We start from the raw sequence: 19,406 nt of genomic DNA, 5'->3' as shown, positions 1-19,406 counted from the left end.
GCCGCGGACCCCGGCCCGCGGGCGCCCGAGCCGGCCTCCCTCCCTCTGTCCCTCCCCCTTCCCCCCGCCAGCCGGCCAGCCTGCCCGCCTGGGGCGGCTGAGGGGCCGCGGCGGAGACGGCGGGCGCGCTCCGCGGGGCAGCGGCCGGGAGTCCGCGGCTGCGGGGCAGCAAGGAGCCCAGGAGCAGGAGAGGGCGCCCCAGGAGGCGACGCCGGCCCCGGCCCCGGCCGCCTGCACCCGCGTCCTCCCGCACCGGCCCGGGGCAGGGCCCCCGGGGACCGCGAGCACGACGACGAGGACCCCGAGGCGGAGGTGAGGGTCTCCCGGGCTGCGCACGGGGCGGGAGGAGGCGGCCCTCGCCGTGGCCGTAGCTGTGGCCGTGGCCAGTTCCCTTTTTTTTTTTTTGTCCAGCGTCACTCGGAGGGAACTTGTTCTGACGCCCTGCGGATGCTGTTGAGGGGCGGGGGGGCCTGCTCCCCCAGGACTGGCCGGTGGGGGGTCTAGGTCACCCCCTCCCGGGGAGGTGAGGGTCTTGGCCCTGCAGTGCTGGTGGTCACTCCCCCGGGACCCCCCAGGCTTGTTGCCGCGCTCCTATCGGTCTGGGAAAGTTACCCGAAATGGGGGAGTCTGGAGGTATAATAGGTATATTGAAGTCCGGAGACTGGCCTTCTGGACTTTGGCCCCTTATTTCCTCAGGCCACATCCTTTCCGTTCCCCAGGAATGGGAGGTCACCAGTGACCGATATCGAACATCCCACCCCTCCACCCCCACCCACCCCCCATCTCCTGGGTAGGGGGGGACGCAGCCTCATGGCCGGCTTTAGCTGGGATAGGAGGCAGCTCCTTTTTGGCAGCTGCTAAAAGCATCGAGTTTCGATTCAACTGTAGTCTGACATTAAGTTAAGAGTTGCTTTTCTTTACAAAAAACGGAAGTTTTTGTTTTTTAAAAAAAATGAACAGAAAACCCCTAGGCTGTAGCTTAATATGGTCGTGGCACTTAAGGTAATGGGGAGGAATTTGGAGCAGCGATGTTTAAGACCTGGACCTACTATTTCTTGTGTGTGCTGTAGAGGGATGGGGAGGAGATGCTGAGAGTTATCAGGTTAGTAACCGAACCTCTTCTAGTTCTATAAGAAGCCAGGGCTCACCACAGTTTCGTAAGTTAGTAGGCCTCAAGTGTTTGGTGATAGGTAAGTAACCCCTTTCTCCCCCACCCCCCATTATGTTTTCAGAGATTCTTTGAACTCTCCTATGACAGTACTATTGATAATGTGTTATCTTTCCCATGCAGATTAATAAAATGTTATGACATGCCACATTGATGAGTCAGTATTTTTAAATTACTCCAAGTCGTGGTGGTTTGCATTAAGTGTTCTGCACTCTCACCTGGGTAGGCTTGCTAGAGGGGAAGGAAATTGGGTGTATGTGTGCGTGTGTGCAGTATGTGGCTGTAGAACAGTTCTTTGCATCAAGCTTATGACCTTGGCCTCATTATGAGCATAATGCTCAAACCATGTGAACTAACCAGTCCCCAGAGAGAATAGATTATGTTTTCTCTATGTGTATTTAGTACGGTGCATCCTCATTGGGGTGAGGAAGTGACCCTCACCCTCAAAGGCTTTGTCAGTGGAGTACAAACTCTGGCCAGTCCAACAATCTTAAAAGGCTTTTAGTTAGGAATAGACTGTCTTTTGAAAACCAGTCTCAAAAAGTTTAAGAGGCTCATCACCAGGAAGTTGGCCAATCAGTCAACAAGCTTTTATTAAGCACTTACTAAAAGCTGGGTGTGGAGAATATAAAGAAAAAACAAAAATAGCCTGCCTTCAGGAAGCTTGTCTTTTAATGGGGTGGGGGGGCAGAGAGGAAGGGAGACTGTGTATATAGAAAGGTAAATAGAAGATATATAGAGAGAGTAGATGGAAGGTAACTTCAGAGAGGAAGGCACTAGCATCTTCAGAGACCAAGTAGTGCTTTTTTTTTTTTTTACCGTAGCTTGTTAAACTGGCTCCTAAGACATAAAGGGGTTGCAGTTTGTGTTGGCTGAGACAGTATTCATGCAGTGAAATCATTCTTTTGAGGGACTGTTTATCTGCAGTACAGAAATGAAGCAGTGTGGTGAGCTGATTGATAGAATGCTGGACTTGGAGCCAGAGTCAGAAAGACTCAAAGCTGGCCTGTTAGCTGTATCAACCATTCATTATATCAGTTTGTTTCCTTATCTATAAAATAAGAATAATACCACCTGCCTCAGTTGTTGTTGAGGGTTGATGTGAAGTATATGTAAGGGCACTGTGTAACTCATTATTTAGACAGAACATTATGTTGTAGAATGGAAGTTTCTTGAGGGGAAGAATTACGTGTGGTGACAAAGAATTGTAGAATCCTAGAGTTGGAAGGGACCTCAGAGGTCACCTAGTAAAACTTCTTATTTGAAGCATGAATTCCCTTTATGTGTCTGGCATGAACTCATCCTCCCATTTGATATTGAAGCCCTGACTAAGTTCTGGAATAGGTATTGCATCTGATTTCTGACCCCTTGATAGAACAGTCCAACTGCATTTAGTATGCTTCTAGTACGTAATTATTTTAAAATACCAAGGCAGCAATACTTTGACTAATAATCCTTCAGTAACAAATCTCCATTATAAGGAAATTGGTCATGTTAAAAAAAATACAACAAAACCCTAAAACTTCAAAAATCACAATTAGGGTAAGCTGGTTCATAAGATCATAAAGTTAATTTCTTTTAAGGAGTGAGTTATAAAACTGGAGAGCTTTCTTGAATAGTTAATAGATAAATGATTAGATAAAAAATTAAATTTTTATGTCACTATGAGCTTCAAAGATCAGAGATCTAAGGGTGTCAGGTGGAAGAGAAGTTTGCTACTTTTAGTTTTCAGTCAGAAGAGCCAGAAACCATGTCTTTTTGGCTGTCCTTTGCAACTCCTTGCCCCCCTGTGATACCCCTGCTGATGCAGAGAAGCAAGTCTTCAGTAAAAACTGTAGCAGATGTGTGCTTCACATGTATTCAAAAGCACAAAAAGCATATATATCTGCACGCATACGTTTTGTCTAACTTCTATATGTTCTGTAACATCAAGTCAAATGTTAAAATTCTTGTCAGGATGCATATTTTGTATTGTCTGGAACATGTGACATGATTTTAGTTAATGCCGTTTTTGCACCATAACCTCTTTTTTTTTTTTTTTGGATATCTAGAACAGGGGTAGGGAACCTGCAGCCTCAAGGCCACATGTGGTCCTCTAGGTCCTCAAGTTTGGCCCTTTGACTGAATCCAAACTTCACAAAGCAAATTCCCTTAATGAAAGGATTTGTTCTGTAAAACTTGGACTCTTTTCAAAAGGTGGAACCAAGAGCCTAGAAGTCCACATATGGCCTTGAGGCCACAGGTGTCCCACCCCTGGTCTAGAATGTATCCCTGTACCTACTATTATTTCTCCCTTTGTTAAAGTTTCTTAAAACAAAGTGATCACTACATTATGCTCTTTACTACATATCATTTGAATTTAAGATTGTTCCAATTTCTGATTTAGTGGATAAAACTAGAAAGCTCTAAAATGAGAATGTAAAGCATTTCGAAACTCCACCAAAAAAAAATTAAGCCAGGGCCACATGACAGTAAAAAAAAAACCAACTTTTGTTTTTGAAGAACATATATAACTGATTAAAATTACTTGATTTTAAAATGGAGAACTGACAATATAATATTTTAATTAATGTAGTGTCCTAGGCAGCTCTCTAAGACCATAGGTTGTAGGGAAGATGCCAACCTGAATTGGTAGAGGGAACTTTCTTGTCTGAAAATTTCCCATACCAGTGAAATCACAGGTCCAGTCCCTTTTGTTAATAAATGCAACAAATATCTTTCTTCATGAAAAAGTTTCTCTGTTGTTGCTGTCATTCAGTTGTGTCTGACCCTTTATGACCCCTTTTGGTTTTTTTTAAGTTTAATTTGCTTTATTAACATTTTTCCCATCCTTTTTTAAAAAATGTCTAGACAGTTAAAAAAACCCAATAAATTAAAATCTGATTTGTAAGATTTGCCCAGTTCCAAGGTATAAATGTTCACCCTGAAAATTCAACAGTCAGCTTAGCCCCAGCAGTCTCCAGCACACCTCTGCATGTACCTTTCTATTTTTAGCCTAATTACCACCCGTTTGGGATTTGTTAGCAAAGATACTGGAGAGGTTTGCCATTTCCTTCTCCATTTTACAGATGAGGAAACTGAGGCAAACAGGGTTAAGTGACTTGCCATGGGTCACAAAGCTAGTAAGTGTCTGAGGTCACATTTGAACTCGAGTCTTCTTGACTTTAGGCCTAGCATTCCATCCACTCCTCCATTTAGCTCTCCTTATCTATTGTTAGGAAAACTTTAATAATATTAATTCAAGTAACAGTGTGGGTCAATGGACAAGGGAAAGGATTTAGGGTCAGAGGCCTTGATTTCTGATCTCACTTCTATGTGCATGACCTTAGCTGTGTCATTTAACTTCCCTTTCTTTGTTTCTTTGAGCAGCATGTATTTTAAAATATAATACAATTCCATATTATGATGAGTAAAATGAGGAGAGGCAAAGAGAGAGGCAGATGGAAAAGAGGAGAGAAATGTAATCTATAAAGAACTACAGAAGGAGCTCAACCCAAATCTCTCCTCTGCAGTGAAGCCACCTGTCTTCAGCCACACTGTTTCTATTCTCTGTGCTCTTGTTGCACTTATTGTTGTTATACCACACTTAATTCTATTTTATGTGTTTTTGGTGTAGATTTCCCATCTGGATAGTGAGTCCAGGGGGCTGGGAATATTTTTATAGTGTATATAACATCTGCTTGTGAACTGTAAAGCACTATACAAATGTAAAGACATATTGCTTTTGATAGTGTTGAAAGAATACTTGTTGATAGGGAAGCTTTGTAGATTCTAAAGTATTATCAGATGAACTATTTTTATAACACAATCAGAGTTGGAAGGAGCTTCATTGGTGTAATGGCCAGCTTTTTACAGGTAGCCTTCCCTGAGCGTTTTGAGTACAGCTGGATAACCTCTCTTTAGGATTTTATAGGAAGGTTACGGTTCAGCAGTACAGGTCTGACTAGATGACCTTTGAGGTCTCTTTAGACTGAGACTATCTAATTCTGTGAAGTCATTTAGTGTAGCTCCTTGTTGAAGCTTGCATCTCATCTACAACATTTCTGCTAAGTGGCCTTGCCCCTTTTCTATTTGAAGAACTCCAGAGATAGGAACATCACTGTCTCCTGAGGTAGTCCAGGCCACTTTTTGACTACTCTAATTAGAAAGTTCTTATGTTGAGCAGAAGTCTTTCCTTTAAATTATATCACTTGGTCCTAGTTCTACCTCTGAGGGGATACACCATAATTGTAGTACTTTTTTTTCTAAATGGCAACCCTTACAATATTTGATGATGGCAATCGAATTCCCTTTTAAGTCTTCTCTTCAACCTTAATATTCAGTTGATTCTCACACCATGACTTTGAAACCCCTTGACAGTGCAGATCACTCATGGATCTACTCCATCCAGTTTTTCCTTGTCCTTTCTAAAATGTAATTTCCAGAGCTGAATATATTTTAAATGTGACCCAGCTGACTAGGTTAGAGTACAGTAAGACAATTCACTTATTTCAGACACTATTTCAATATTAGAATCTCATTGTTCATTACATGTGAGCACAGATCCACTGAACACCAGAATCAGCCCTCGTCCAAAAAAACGTGGCCTTTTAATCACCCTCTTAGACTGCATTGGTAGATATAGAAGATTGCATTATTAGCTTTTTCAGTTGCTGTGTCACATTGATAGCACTTAGTTGAGGTTGGAGTTCACTAAAGCCCCAGGTCTGCTTCATGAGTAGTTATCTAGCCATATCTACTCCATCCTGTATTTCCTTGTGAACTTGCTTTAAAAAAAATAGGACTTTTATGTTTTTTTCCTGTTCATTTGATTTTTATTAGATTTTGTTCAATGTTCAGATCCATCATTTTTTCCCCCTAGTCCTATTCCTTTATCCAGTATATTAGCATGAAATGGGAATTATAGCTGCTTGTAGTCTCTGCTGCTGGGGAGGGAGGCTAAGGCTACTGGATTGCTTGTGTTTGTGAGTTGTGAGCTACAGAAGGGCTAAAGCCAACCAGGTGTCTGCACTAAGGTCTGGTTTCAATATGGTGTTCTTCCCAGGGTGAAAGCCCTCCAGACTGACCAAGGAGGGTTGAACTGGCCCACATTAGAGAACTGGAGCAGGTTAAAACTTCTGTGCCAGTCAGGTTGGGGATCAGGCTGTGGTTATTGTACTTCTACCCAGAGAAGATAGCGAAAGCTGGAGGTCCAGTTGTCTACAAATTTGATAAGCATGATATGCTTGTCTTCAAGTTTTTTATTAAAATGTTGGATATAACAAGGCCAAGCACAGAGCCCTATAGCACATCCCTAAAGATCTCTTTCCGAGTTTACATTGATCCAGCACTTTGGATTTGAGAGTTCAAATACTTCCTGAATTTTCCTATACTGTAATCTAATCAACAAAGCATTTATTAAACACCTACTATGTACTAGGCACTGTGCTTTCTCTCCATGATGTTGGCAGAGGCAAATTTTAAAAAAAGCATTAAACATCATAATTATACTCTAACTAATTACATTTAAATTTATTTCAGTGTATAAAGTATAATAGCACATTCTTAGTTACTGTAAGTCTCCGTGAAAGGGGAATTATCATTCTCATTCACTTTTCCTCGTGTGATTGTAATTAGTATGTATGCCATTTTTCTGGTTCTATTTTTTTTTCACTTTGCATCATTTTACAAAAAGTCTTTCCATATTTTTTTTGTATTCCTAACAGTCTCCATCTTAACTGCTTTATAACATTCCATTATATTTATTCAACCATTCATTCTTTAAATTGGCCAAAATTTAATAGGCATTGATATAAAGTGTAACATAAGAGTATAATCTGGGTTGCCAGTGATTCTGGTTTGAAGATTCGCTGCTCCTGATGTTTAAAGAAAGCACTTGTTTAACTTTTGGAGGGAAGTTGAATTATTTACAAATATTTAGATTCATTGTAACTTGAGATTTCTGTTGTTACAATTCTTTTTTAATGTGAGTATCTTCTTGTCTCTCTTCTGTAGAACCATTCTTGATCTCTGCCACCACTTTGACTATTCTCTTCCCTCCAGACCTTAAGGGAGAAAGTCTAGGAGAAACCCTAACCCCAACAGCCTTTGGAATAGCAATGTTTCCATCCCATCCCATTGGATAATATTCTGGCAACTACTGCACATGCTAAACTCAGATCTATTGAACATTCGGAAAAGAAAGTTCTTGTCACTAGTGGCCTAGTAGTCAATGTCAGTAGGTTCAATATCATGATATCAATATCGTGACCATTGATAAATGGTCAAAGGATATGAACAGGCAGTTTTCAGATGAAGAAATTAAAGCTATCTATAGCCATATGAAAAAATGCTTTAAATCACTATTGATTAGAGAAATGCAGTCAAAACTGAGGTACTACATCACACCTATCACATTGGCCAATATGACAAAACAGGAGAATGATAAATGTTGGAGAAGATGTGGGAAAATTGAAACACTAATGGTTGGTGGAGTTGTGAACTAATCCAACCATTTTGGAGAGCATTTTGGAACTGTGTCCAAAGGGCTATAAAAATGTGCATACCCTTTGATCCAGCAATACCACTAGGTCTGTATCCCAAAGAGATCATAAAAAAGGGAAAAGGACCCACATGTACAAAAATATTTATAGCAGCTCTTTCTGTGGTGGCCAAGAATTGGAAATTGAGGGGGATGCCCATCAATTGGGGAATGGCTGAACAAGTTGTGGTATGTGAATGTAATGGAATACTGTTGTGCTATAAGAAATGATGAGCAAGTGAAGTTCAGAAAAACCTGAAAAGACTTGTATGGACTAATGCTGAGTGAAGAGAGCAGAACCAGGAGAACATTGTCCACAGTAACAGCCACGTTGTTCAATGACTATCTTTGATAGACTTAGCCCTTCTCAGCAATGCAAGGATCTAAGACATCTCCAAAAGTCTCATGATGGAAAATGCTATTATCCACATCCAGAGAAAGAACTGTGGAGTCTTAATGCAGATGGAAGTATATTATTTGCTCTTTTTTTTCCCATTTGTTTTGTTTCTTCTTTCTGGTGGTTCCTCCTGTTGGTTCTAATTCTTCTTTACAACATAACTAATGTGAAAATATGTTTAATAGGAGTGTATATGTAGAGCCTAAGTCAGATTGCAAGCCTTCTTAGGGAGGGAAGTGGGGAGGAAGGGGGGAGAAAATTTAAAACTCAAAAGCTTGTGGAAGTGATTGTTGAAAACTAAAAATAAATAAATTAATTAAAAAACAGGTTCAATATCAGAAACTAATATGATTTTATTGGTGGAAATTACATTAAAGAGGCATTACCATCTGCTTGCTATTGCACATCTGCTTTGCACTAAGGTCATTTTAGTTTCTTTAGAAATATTTTTTAAAATTTCTCTGGTCTTCCCTTTCAGACTTTTCCCTCTTTTGCAGTTGGTAGAAGTTCAAGAACTGAGGTCTTTCTTAGGGAAATAGGTTAAGGGGGTAACCAGATTTATCTTCTTTAGAGTCTTGACTTCTCCATTTCCTGAAGCTATTGGTCTATTGAAGCACTCAAGGAAAGTGCCTTCCTTTGCTACTCAGAAAGGTCTAGATTCCTGGGAAGAGGCTTTTCCTTTTAGCCTGGAGTGATCTGAGAAGGAATTGAATAGATACTGTTCTTTGGGAATGTTAACCTCAAGTTATATTTTAACATCATATAACTTTTTTTTGTCTTTAAGAGTCCCCTAAATATTACTTCAAGTCATCTTGGCTTTAGGGAGATGTCAGAAGGGTGGTGGTAAGGTGGGACTATGGCGGTTCTGACATTTCCTAAGATAGAATGGCTTAGGTATTAAGATAATGTTGAATTAAACAAGATAGAGGACTAGACACTGTAGTTATGACCTCTCCGACCTCCAAAAAGTGGATTATGTGCAAGAGATGAAGTAATTTCAACTGTTCTCCATGGTCCAAAACAACAAGAACCCAAACAAGATAAAAACTTGTTGAACCAACAATAGAGAAGGCTGATTATACCTAATCCCTAGAAGGTTTACTTAGTACTCCTCTCCCACTCCCACTGTGTCTATGTCAGCAGGACTGCACGAGCTGACCGTGGGCTTGCAACAGAACTTAGCTTTACACTCCAACCCCCTTCTCTCCTCTCAGTGCCCTGGAGATGCCAAAGACAGAAGCTTTCTCAGTATGCGAAAACAATGTGATAGGGCTGTGTGTGGCAACAGTGGAGAGCTGAGGGAAAGAGGAAACCTAGAGTAGGATGTATGTGACACTCCACTAAGCCTGAGGGAAAGAATCCAGTATGTAGTTGGGGCCAGTTCTATCAAGCCAGATGTTACAGTTGGGGCAAAGACTAAAGCTGGTGAACTCTGAATAGCCCAGCATAGGAAAAAGCTGAGGTATCTGTGAGGTCTAGCAACCCTAAAGGAAACCCTATTCAAAGGAGGAAGGAGTCAGTGAGTGATAGGGCACTATTATAAGGGGAAAAGAAAAGACTGAAATTACTCATAATCTCAGGAGGTGGAAAACTCAGTTGAAGACCTTGAGCATAAGCAGCTAGGTGACTCAGTGGATACAACACTGGACCTGGAATTAGAAAGGCCTGAGTTCAAATCTGGCCTCAGACACTAGCTATATGACCTTGGGCAAGTCACTTAACCTCTGTTTGTCTTAATCAGCTGGAGAAGGAAATGGCAAACCACCATAGTATCTTTGCCAAGAAAACTCAAGCTATGGTTCATGGGGTCATGAAGATATGACTTAGCAACAACATAAGCAGTTGTTAGATATTACTAACAGAAAGGGAATATAGCCTCTAAGTCAGGTAAAAGAGTCCATATAAGAATAAATATTTAAAGACAAAGGAAAATGAATCAGTACTTGAGGCAGAAGACCTCATGGGTTCCAAAGGGAGCATGGAACCACAGCTGGGTGTTCCTGAATGTTTAAAAAGAGAAATGAGAATTGTGAAAGTAGAATTTATGGCCCACATAATAGTAATAATTAGCAGAATAGAAAAATTTGATCTCATGATTGCAAGTCTTACCAAGTGAGGAAGAGAATAACTGATTAGGAATGCAAATACACCAAAGTAAAGGACAATCTAGAAGCAGTAATGTTAAAGGAGAATATGATCTTCATATAAGCAAAACATATTGATCTCAAAGATAGGATGCATAGAGACAATTTAAGGACTACAGGTCTTTCAGAAAAACAGAAGTCAAAAAACCTGAACAGTGCAATGTAAGAAGTAGTGCAAGAAAGCTGCTCAGAACTTTTGAACACAGAAAACAAAGTAACAATAGAAAGAAAACACAAATTACTTACAGAAATAGGAAACAACTATATGCTATAAACTTTAAGACACTTATGGGTTAAATTGAAAATTCCACTGACAAAACATCAAATTCTGCAAATGACTAAAAGTTTTTATAAAGGAAAGGAAGTTGAATAACATTTATTCTATACTCACTAGAAACTGCAGAAGGGTATGGAATATTTTGTTCTGAAGAGAAAAGGAACTTAAGATGCAATCCAAAATGACCTACTCAGTAAATTTGAACCTAACGATTAATGGAAAAAGATGGATGCTCAGGATTTTTTTTTAAAGGGCATTTGAAACATTTCTGGAAAGAAAACCAGACCTGAAGAAATTTATATCTCAAAAAACTCAGACAACAAAAATACAAGAAGGGCAGACATAATAATCAAGGAAAACAGTAACAATAAAATAACACAAAGACCTTTGAGATTTTTTCCTAAATGTACAAAAGGAGACAAAGGTGAAAGCAGAAGTCAAAAAGAAGTGATAGTGGGAAAACAAGGACTAAGTCCCACACTATCTTGCCTACAGTAGGAAAAAAATCTTTTTTGGTAAGACTAAATTACAGAATGGGAGGGTACATAAAAAAGGAGGAGGGGTGGAAGAAAATAAAGGGGGATATGTGATATACCTTAATCAAATCAAATACTGACAGTGATGTTACCTTAACAGTGAAGAATACATCCTACGGTTCTTAGTAAAGGGAAAGTCTGGAGCCTGTAGGAGAAAGGTAGGGAGGCAAAAGGCTGCAGGATTGAAAAGAGGGGGAAAAAATTGGCAAATCTTGTTTCAGTAGTGGGAGGAGGTACCACTGATGAATGCTGCCATGCAAAAAGAGAGATATTCTATAAAAGGAGATTGTGACCTTACAATGGGTACAATCTGCTGGTATTTGGTGCTTAGTGAGACCCCTGTTCCTGCTTTAGGAGAAGGGAAATACTGGAAGCAGTTGACACCAAGAAGAGTGGGAGGGCATGCAACCAAAAAGGAGATTTCAAGGCAGATGGGGGGAAAAAAACAACCATAGAAAGGGTAAAAGTCAATAATGAACCGCACAATCAGGGACATAGGAAAATGCTCTGCCACAGCTCATTATCCTATCTCCTGCAGGAATTGGAATTTCTAAGAGTGAGGCACAAAAGAAAAAAAGGGAGGTTGGGGGCAAGATCTGCAAGGCGACAATATAGAAACTATTGAGAACAGGGAACCTAAAATAGTTACCTTAAAAATTTAAATTCCATGATGAATGCAGAGATTAAAAAAGGACTAAATAAGTATGAGGGCCATGAATCAAAGAATAATAGGCTAGACTATACAGAAAGAGAAGAAAAGTAATGAAGAGAATGAGTGAAAATCACTTTTCAGAAAAAAGGAATAGAAAATGAAATTTTGAAATCTGACAAAACAAGTGAAAGAGGAGGAAAGGAAGGGAGATTTTACTTGACTGCTTAACTGAGAGGAGAAAAAAGAGGAGAAGAAATAAATAACTAGATAGGAACAAGAGAGAGAAAGGAACTAATGAGTTGAGCAAAATCCCAAAATTTGGGAAAAGGGTAACAGAAGTGGGAGGTTTTGAAGGTGAGGGGAAGAGAGCCTTAAAGTAGATTGTTAAAATAATTTAAGAGGCAAAATGTACTATATTTACAGAGGAAGAAGAGAAAATCCTAATTTGGGGGGGAAAGAACCCTTTGAGCCAAAAGGAGTCTTAAACTTGTATAAGCCCAACTCTCCTAACTTTAAATGTAAATGGATAAAGCAATCTATAAAACAAAAAAAGAGTGAGATTGGATAAGAAAACAAAACACCACAGTCTGTTGTTTACAAAAAACCAAACCAAACCTAAAACAAAACAAAGTGAAAAAGAAACAACAAAAACACCAAAGAAATACACAGAATAAAAATGAGGATTTTACTGAGTATCAAAGCAAACCTGAAAAAGGAGGAATTGTAATCATGCTGCTGTTTGTCCTTCCATCAGCAAAGCAAAACACAAAAAGTGATAAACAAGGAAGCTTACATTATGCTGATAGGAATTATATACAACAAACAATTATCGACATTAATAATACTACAAATGCCAGCATATAACTTCAAAAGGAAGAAATTTTTTAAATAGCAGATTTTTCCTATAAGAGGTGTCCTTTTTCAAATATATAGAGAACTGAGCCAAATTTATAAAATTAAGAGCTATTTTCCAGGTGATAAATGGTCAAAGGATATGAACAGGCAGTTAGTCAAAGCTGTCAATAATAATATGAAAAAATGCTCTAAACCACTAATAAAGAAATGCAGATTAAAACAGTTCGGAGATACCATCTCACATTTATCAGATTAGCTAATGTGAAAGGAAAATGACAAATGCTTGAGGGCATGTAGAAAAATAGGTACACTGATACACTGTTGTTGGAGAACAGTTTGGAATTATGTGCTAAGGGCTGTAAAACTGTGCATACCTTTGACCAGCAATACCACTCCTCGGTCTATATCTGAAGAAGAAGCCAGAAACCAGATTATAGAGAGTTAGAATAACTTGCCCAAATTGGGAAAAACAAAACAAAAATAACCAGAAGCTCAGTGCTGGTGGTTTCTTATTCATTGCAGGTGGAATTGCAAACTAGTAGAATCTTTTTGTAAAGAAATCTTGCAGTATGGACTAAGAGTAAAATTTTTAAAAAAGTATAGCTTTTCCTATTGGAAATATGTCCTAACAGTGTTATCAATTGAGAAAAAGCTATCTGTTCAAAGATTTTTATGGCAGAATATTTATAATTGAAGAAAATTGGAAGCACCCTAAAATGTTCAACAGGAGGGAAATGGTTAAATACATACATACATACACACATACATAATTCATTAGTATAATCAATAATGTAATGTGATTAAGATTGAGAAATATAAGAATGATAAATTTAGAGGTACAAGTGCAAAATAATGAAACTTGGGGCTGGAATGGGTTGTGACTTTTCCACAGCCACAAAGATAGTAGTAAGTGGCAACACTGGGATTTGAACCTAGTCTTTTGACTCCAAATATACTGTTCTTTACACATATGGTTCCCATTTTGGGATAGAATAGGTGACCTTTATATTATCAACATCCTGCTCTTTTCAAGTGGGCTGAAATAGAATTATTTCAGTTCAGTTAAATTAAACAAACATTTATTAAGTGAATACTTTGTAAGATACTTGCTAAATCCCGGACATAAAAAAGAATATTTTCTTGCATGTATGCTTTTCCTCCACATCTTTTTTTTTCCCTTTGGAAAAAAAACCCTATGACTGTTTTTTTACACACATTAATTTCCAGATATGCCCTTTTTTCTTCCCAGTGACCCTTCTTTTGCCCAACTTCTTCCTATTTACCAGTCCCACACTTTTTTCTAAAAGCTACATTTCTATATAACTATGCCTTCAACATCAGGGTCAGAATTAAGGAGAACAAGCTCATAGCCACATTGCCAGAAGATCAGAATACATGAGCAAATCTTTAATTTTTAAAAAAATAGTTTAATCATTCCTTTTGACATGCTATTTTGGAAAGAGTTGTCTGGGGTTCAAACTGTGTTTACGCCTACAATTACAAAAACAGATATAGTTGTAAAGTTCTTTAGTGGCAGTATTCTATAATGCAAAGAAAAAAAGCAGAACTAGAAGAACAGTGCACATTAAGACTCAAAGAGGAAAAATGAGGAAGAAAGAATGGACATAAATTATTTTTTAAAAAATTAATTTATTTTTAGTTTTCAGCATTCACTTTTGTAAGATTTTGAGTTTTAAAATTTTCCCCCTCCCTCCATTCCTCTTGCCTCAAGGTGGCATGCAGTCTGGTGTAGGATATGCAATTACAATACTATTAAACATTTCCGCATTAGTCATGTTGTGAAAGAAGAATCAGTCCAAAAGGGAAAAACCAGGAGAAAGAAACAACAACAACAACAAAAGAGAAAATCGTATGCTTTGATCTGCATTTAGACTCCATAATTTCTCTGGATGTGAATAGCATTTTCCATCATGAGTCTTTTGGAACTGTCTTAGATCATTGCATTTCTGAGAAGAACTAAGTCTATCAAAAGTTGGTCATTGCACAGTGTTGCAGTTACTGTGTACGATGTTCTCCTGGTTCTGCTCACTTCACTCAGCATCAGTTCATGGAAGTCTTTTCAGGTTTTTCTGAAATCTTCCTGTTCTTCATTTCTTATAGCACAATAGTATTCCAGTACATTCATATACCGCAACTTGTTCAGCCATTCCCCAATTGATGGGCATCCCCTCAATTTCCAATTCTTGGCCACCACAAAAAGAGCTGCTATAAATACATACATACATACATACATACATACATACATACATACATACATAAATATTTTTTTGGCATGCTATAAATATTTTTGACATGTGGGTCCTTTTCCCTTTTTTATGATCTCTGTGGGATACAGACCTAGTGGTATTGCTGGCTCAAAAGGTATGCACAGTTTAATAGCTCTTTGGGCATAGTTCCAAATTGCTTTCTAGAATGGTTGGATCAGTTCACAAATCCACCAACAGTGCATTAGTGTTCCAATTTTCCCACATCTTCAACATTTGTAATTTTCCCTTTTTGTCATATTAGCCAATTTGATAGGTGTGAGGTGGTACCTCAGAGTCGTTTTTGCATTTCTCTATTCAATAGTGATTTAGAACATTTTTTTCATATGACTATAGATAGCTTTAATTTCTTCATCTGAATACAGCCTGTTCATATCTTTTGGCTATTTATCAATTGGGGAATGATTTGTACTCTTATAAATTTGACTCAGTTCTCTATATATTTTAAAAATGAGGCCTTTATCAGGGACACTGGCTGTAAAAATTGTTTCCATGATTTCTGCTTCCCTTCCAGTCTTTGTTACATTGGCTTTATTTGTGCAAGACCTTTTTCATTTAACGTAATTAAAACTACCCATTTTGCATTTCATAATGTTCTCTATCTCTTGTTTGTTCATAAATTCTTCTATTTTCTGGTAGTGCTAGTGAAGATGAGTGGGGATAAAAGTGAAGGTAATTGAACTTTGTTATTAGTGTTTATCATTGTGGATGTTGAAGTCTCTGAGGATGAGGAGAATGTAAATTATTTGAGAACAGAGACTGTCTAATTTTTGTATCCACCAGTGCCTGGCATATAGTAGATATTGATTGAGAATGACAGAAGATGAAGTAGAGAAGAAGGCTTTGAACCCAGATACTGAGGTCATTGAAAAACATGGGAACATGTTCTGGTTTTGCTGATTCCAGTTTTTCCCCTCTCTTATAGAACCTGCCACACAGATTGTCTTAAGGCATAGTTTGGACCATGTTGATCCCTTAAAAATTTCCCATTGTATTTATAATAAAATATTAACTCCTCAACCCTGGCACTTAAGGCCCTTTACAATTTGACTCCTACTTATCTTTCCATCCCTCCAGTCAAACTGGATAATCTTATGATCCATAAGCTCCACATTCCATCTCCTACCTTTATGTAGTCAAAACTGTCCTTTTCTTTCAAGGGCTAGTTCACCTCCAGAAAGCCTTCTTGGATTTCCCCCTGCCTCCTCCAAAAGAATATTTTCTCCCTCTTTCACCTTTTCCTACAACACTTTGGATCTCTCTTTTACCTCCATCATTTCTTACCTTATATTAAACTTACATGTATGTCAGTGTAACCCTTCTCCCCTTTTCTTCTCCTCCTCCCCCAGCTCTTTGAGGGCAGGGCATATTTGCCTTTTAAATCTTTTTATTACCAATGCCTGCTATAATGCTTTGGGCACAGTAGATGTTTAATAAGTATTTGTTGGATTTGCTGTTTCAGATGATAATAAAATAAAGATAGATAAAGATGACAGAGATAGAATTGTTTGCCTGAACATGCTTAACAGTTTTTGACTTCGCAACTTTATAGTTTATTGCAAGGTGTTAATATATGGAAAATATGGCATGTAAATTGTCTTGTTACATAATTAACTAAGGTACTAAAGAAAAATTTGTAAATACCTTTTAATGATTGGTATATTTTGCTTAGGGCAGAAGTAGATAATTCTGGGTGCCTCATACTCATGTGAGCCCAGGTAGCCAGCCTCTCCCAGTTCTGTCCCACTTACTGGCAGCCCTCCGAGGTGGTTCTGGGAACCTGATTGTGAAATCTGCCACAGTTTGTCAGAATTTTTTTCCCTCAGGGCCATTTGAATTACTGGGGTTCTTTTGGCTTCCTGCTTGCCCATAAGTAAAGTGTGATCATAGGAACTTGTTCCTAAGAGTGATTATTCCCTAAGACAGGTAGAAAAAGTTATTAAATGCGTTCATGAACAAATTATCTCAAAAATAATTCCAAAGAACTTGAAACCTATGATAAGCATATATGATAATACTTGGCTAAATGGCAGTGTTAAGGAAGGGAGTCTTATGATTAAATGAGGATGAAATCATTGATATAGTGAGATTTCTTTTGAAAATGCCCAGGGGAAAAATTTGGTAGGGATTTGCTAATCCAAATGTTATCCAGAATTCTGTCTGATACATTCATTGTTCAGGAGTAGTTTTAGAAATACATATCTTTTATTGACCATAGATCTTCATTTTCATAAACAGATTATTATACTGTGTCAGAATACCCAGGTTCCCCTGTGGCAGCAGCTCCCAAGAATTCTCTTGTTCCCATGTGAAGGTGAGAAAGGGGAGGGGGGAGGAGAGAGACTTCAGCTTTTAAAAAGTGAAATGTTGCAAAGAGAAGTTCATAGAGCTAGTCTCTGAGTGAGGGGAGACCACCTATAACTTTAAAATATTTATTTTGAATCCTTCATTGGTGTTCGAGAATAGTAAAACCATGTGATGTACAGGCTTGGGGAGGGGAAGATCAGGAAACATTTAATTAAGCTACTGTTATATGCCATAGAAGCTTATTAGAGATTAGCAATAACTTGAGGGGTTTTCATTGGTCCTTTGTACAATTGCAAGGGGAAGAATTGAAAGGCCAAGATCTTGGTGAAAAAGTTTTAGCTAAAAAGACATTAAAAAGCAAATGTGTTGTGAAATAGGCCCATTAAGGAACACTGTACCATTTATTAGTGGCCTGATCTTGAACAAAAATACCTCTGGACCTCACATTCTTCATCTGTAAAAAGAAAAGATTGGACTAGATGTTCCCAGGTTCCCTTTCTGGCTCAAATTTTATGGTTCTTGGTTTGAGAAATGGGCATTTTAAAATCGCCACCTTTATATTTTTATACATGTTGGTTTTCATTTTAAGGTCTCTTTTAACGAACCAAAAAACATTTTGTGGGAGGTTTGAGGAGGGGAATTAAGATTAGGATAGGGCCTACAATTTCATTGGCATAGTGAACCTTCTTGTTAGGAAATTCCCTCAACCGATGCAGTTGAGCACCTTCTCTAAGTCATAATCTTAAGAGTTTTCCTAGAGTACTAGGTCCTAGGGCTTGCATGTGTCACAGGCTAGAGGTAGACTTGAACCCAGGTCCTTCTGGCTTAACGCAAATCCTAGTTGGCTTTCTACTACACCATGCTGCTTTTGCCTATTATTTAGGGCTTTGATATTGAAAGCAACAGAAATATCCACCTTTTAATCCTCTTGGAATATTAGGGGTCAAAAAAGAGGTCATAGTAAAGTGAGGAGTGTATTGTCCTAGTTTTGGAAAGGTTAATAGTGAAAGGATGAGTTACAGTAGGACAAGTAAACTACAGATTTGTTTTTGCAAAAATCACCAAGGTCAGGGTGCTTTTCTACCTGGGCTGATAGTAAGGAATCAGAAGTAGTAAAGAGAAATAAATTTATGTTCCAATGAACATTAGGGAATAACTATTTTTCTGAGGCATCATATAACTTGATAACTTTTCCATTTTATTATCTTTACCTTCTTTCACATGTTTTCTTGTATTCACAAGTAGTACATACTTCCAGAGGATTGTACAGTTATTTCCAGAGGAGAAGGATTTAGGGAGATATAGAGATCAGAGTGCACTCTGGATAGAACTCAGTATGGAAGGATATATGGTGGTTAAAAAAGGAAAGGAGCAAAAGGACCACCAGCCTCTGGCATTGGCAAAAGGAATAGTAAAGTTGTTAGAGTGCTGCCCCTGGACTCACATAGACAGCTCAAATTCAGCGCGTCTAAAATTTCGTTATCTTTCCTCCTAAGCCCTCCCTCCTCTTGGTTTTTCCTATTATTTTTTTCTAGTTACCTAGGTTTACAACTTTGGGGTCATCCTCAACTTCTCATGCTCACCCCTGTATCCACTGAATTGCTGAGTGTTGTCCATTCTGACCCCATAGTATTCTTTCATTTCTCTACAATCACATAACTACCACCATAGTTTAGGCCCTCATCATCTCTTACCTGGACTGTTGCAGTAGCTTCCTTGTTCAGTTGGTCTCCCTATCTCCCATCTCTCTATCGCTCTCTTTTCCAATTTGTCCTCTGTACATTTGCCAAATTTTTATTTCTAAAGTACCGGCCTCACCATGTCACTGCTTTGCTGAGGAAGCGTCAGTGATTCCCAAGTGCCTGTAGAATACATTTGACATTGAAAAATTGTCACAATCTTATTCTAAACTACTTTTCCAGACTGATTTCAAATTAGTTCCTCCTATACTATGTTTTCAGCCAAATTGGGCTATTTGCTGCTTCCCTTACACTGCATTCTGTGACTGTTCCTCATGTCTAGAATGCTCTTCCTCCTTGCCTCAGCCTCATGGTTATCTCTAGCTCCCTTAGGTGCCACCTCTTACAGTGGGCTTTTTCAGATTCAACCCTGTGCCAGGACCTCATCCCTCTTTATCCCCAAAGAAATTACTCCGTATTTATTATGTTCTTATTTACCTGAGTCTATGTTGTATCCTCTACAGGAGAATATAATGATCTCCTTGATGACAGGAACATTTTCACTTTTTAATTTCTGGGTCTTTAG

The 19,406-nt window shown here is 38.6% G+C and overlaps 1 protein-coding gene across 2 annotated transcripts in view; it reads left to right on the top strand.

The window, feature by feature from the left end:
- Positions 1-223: 223 nt before the first annotated feature.
- GALNT1 (polypeptide N-acetylgalactosaminyltransferase 1) overlaps positions 224-19,406 on the top strand; it is a 159,547-nt gene continuing 140,364 nt past the window's right edge. For both annotated transcript variants that reach the window (XM_078153290.1, XM_020985688.2), the window contains exon 1: positions 224-312. The gene's annotated coding sequence lies outside the window, so the exon portion shown is untranslated. The remainder of the gene's footprint in view (positions 313-19,406) is intronic.

Source organism: Phascolarctos cinereus, unplaced genomic scaffold, assembly GCF_003287225.1.
Source record: "Phascolarctos cinereus isolate Bilbo 61053 unplaced genomic scaffold, phaCin_HiC Scaffold_4;HRSCAF=312, whole genome shotgun sequence".
Classification (NCBI taxonomy): domain Eukaryota; kingdom Metazoa; phylum Chordata; class Mammalia; order Diprotodontia; family Phascolarctidae; genus Phascolarctos; species Phascolarctos cinereus.
Note: the sequence above shows the minus strand (reverse complement) of the source record. Positions and strands in the feature narration are given on the sequence as shown.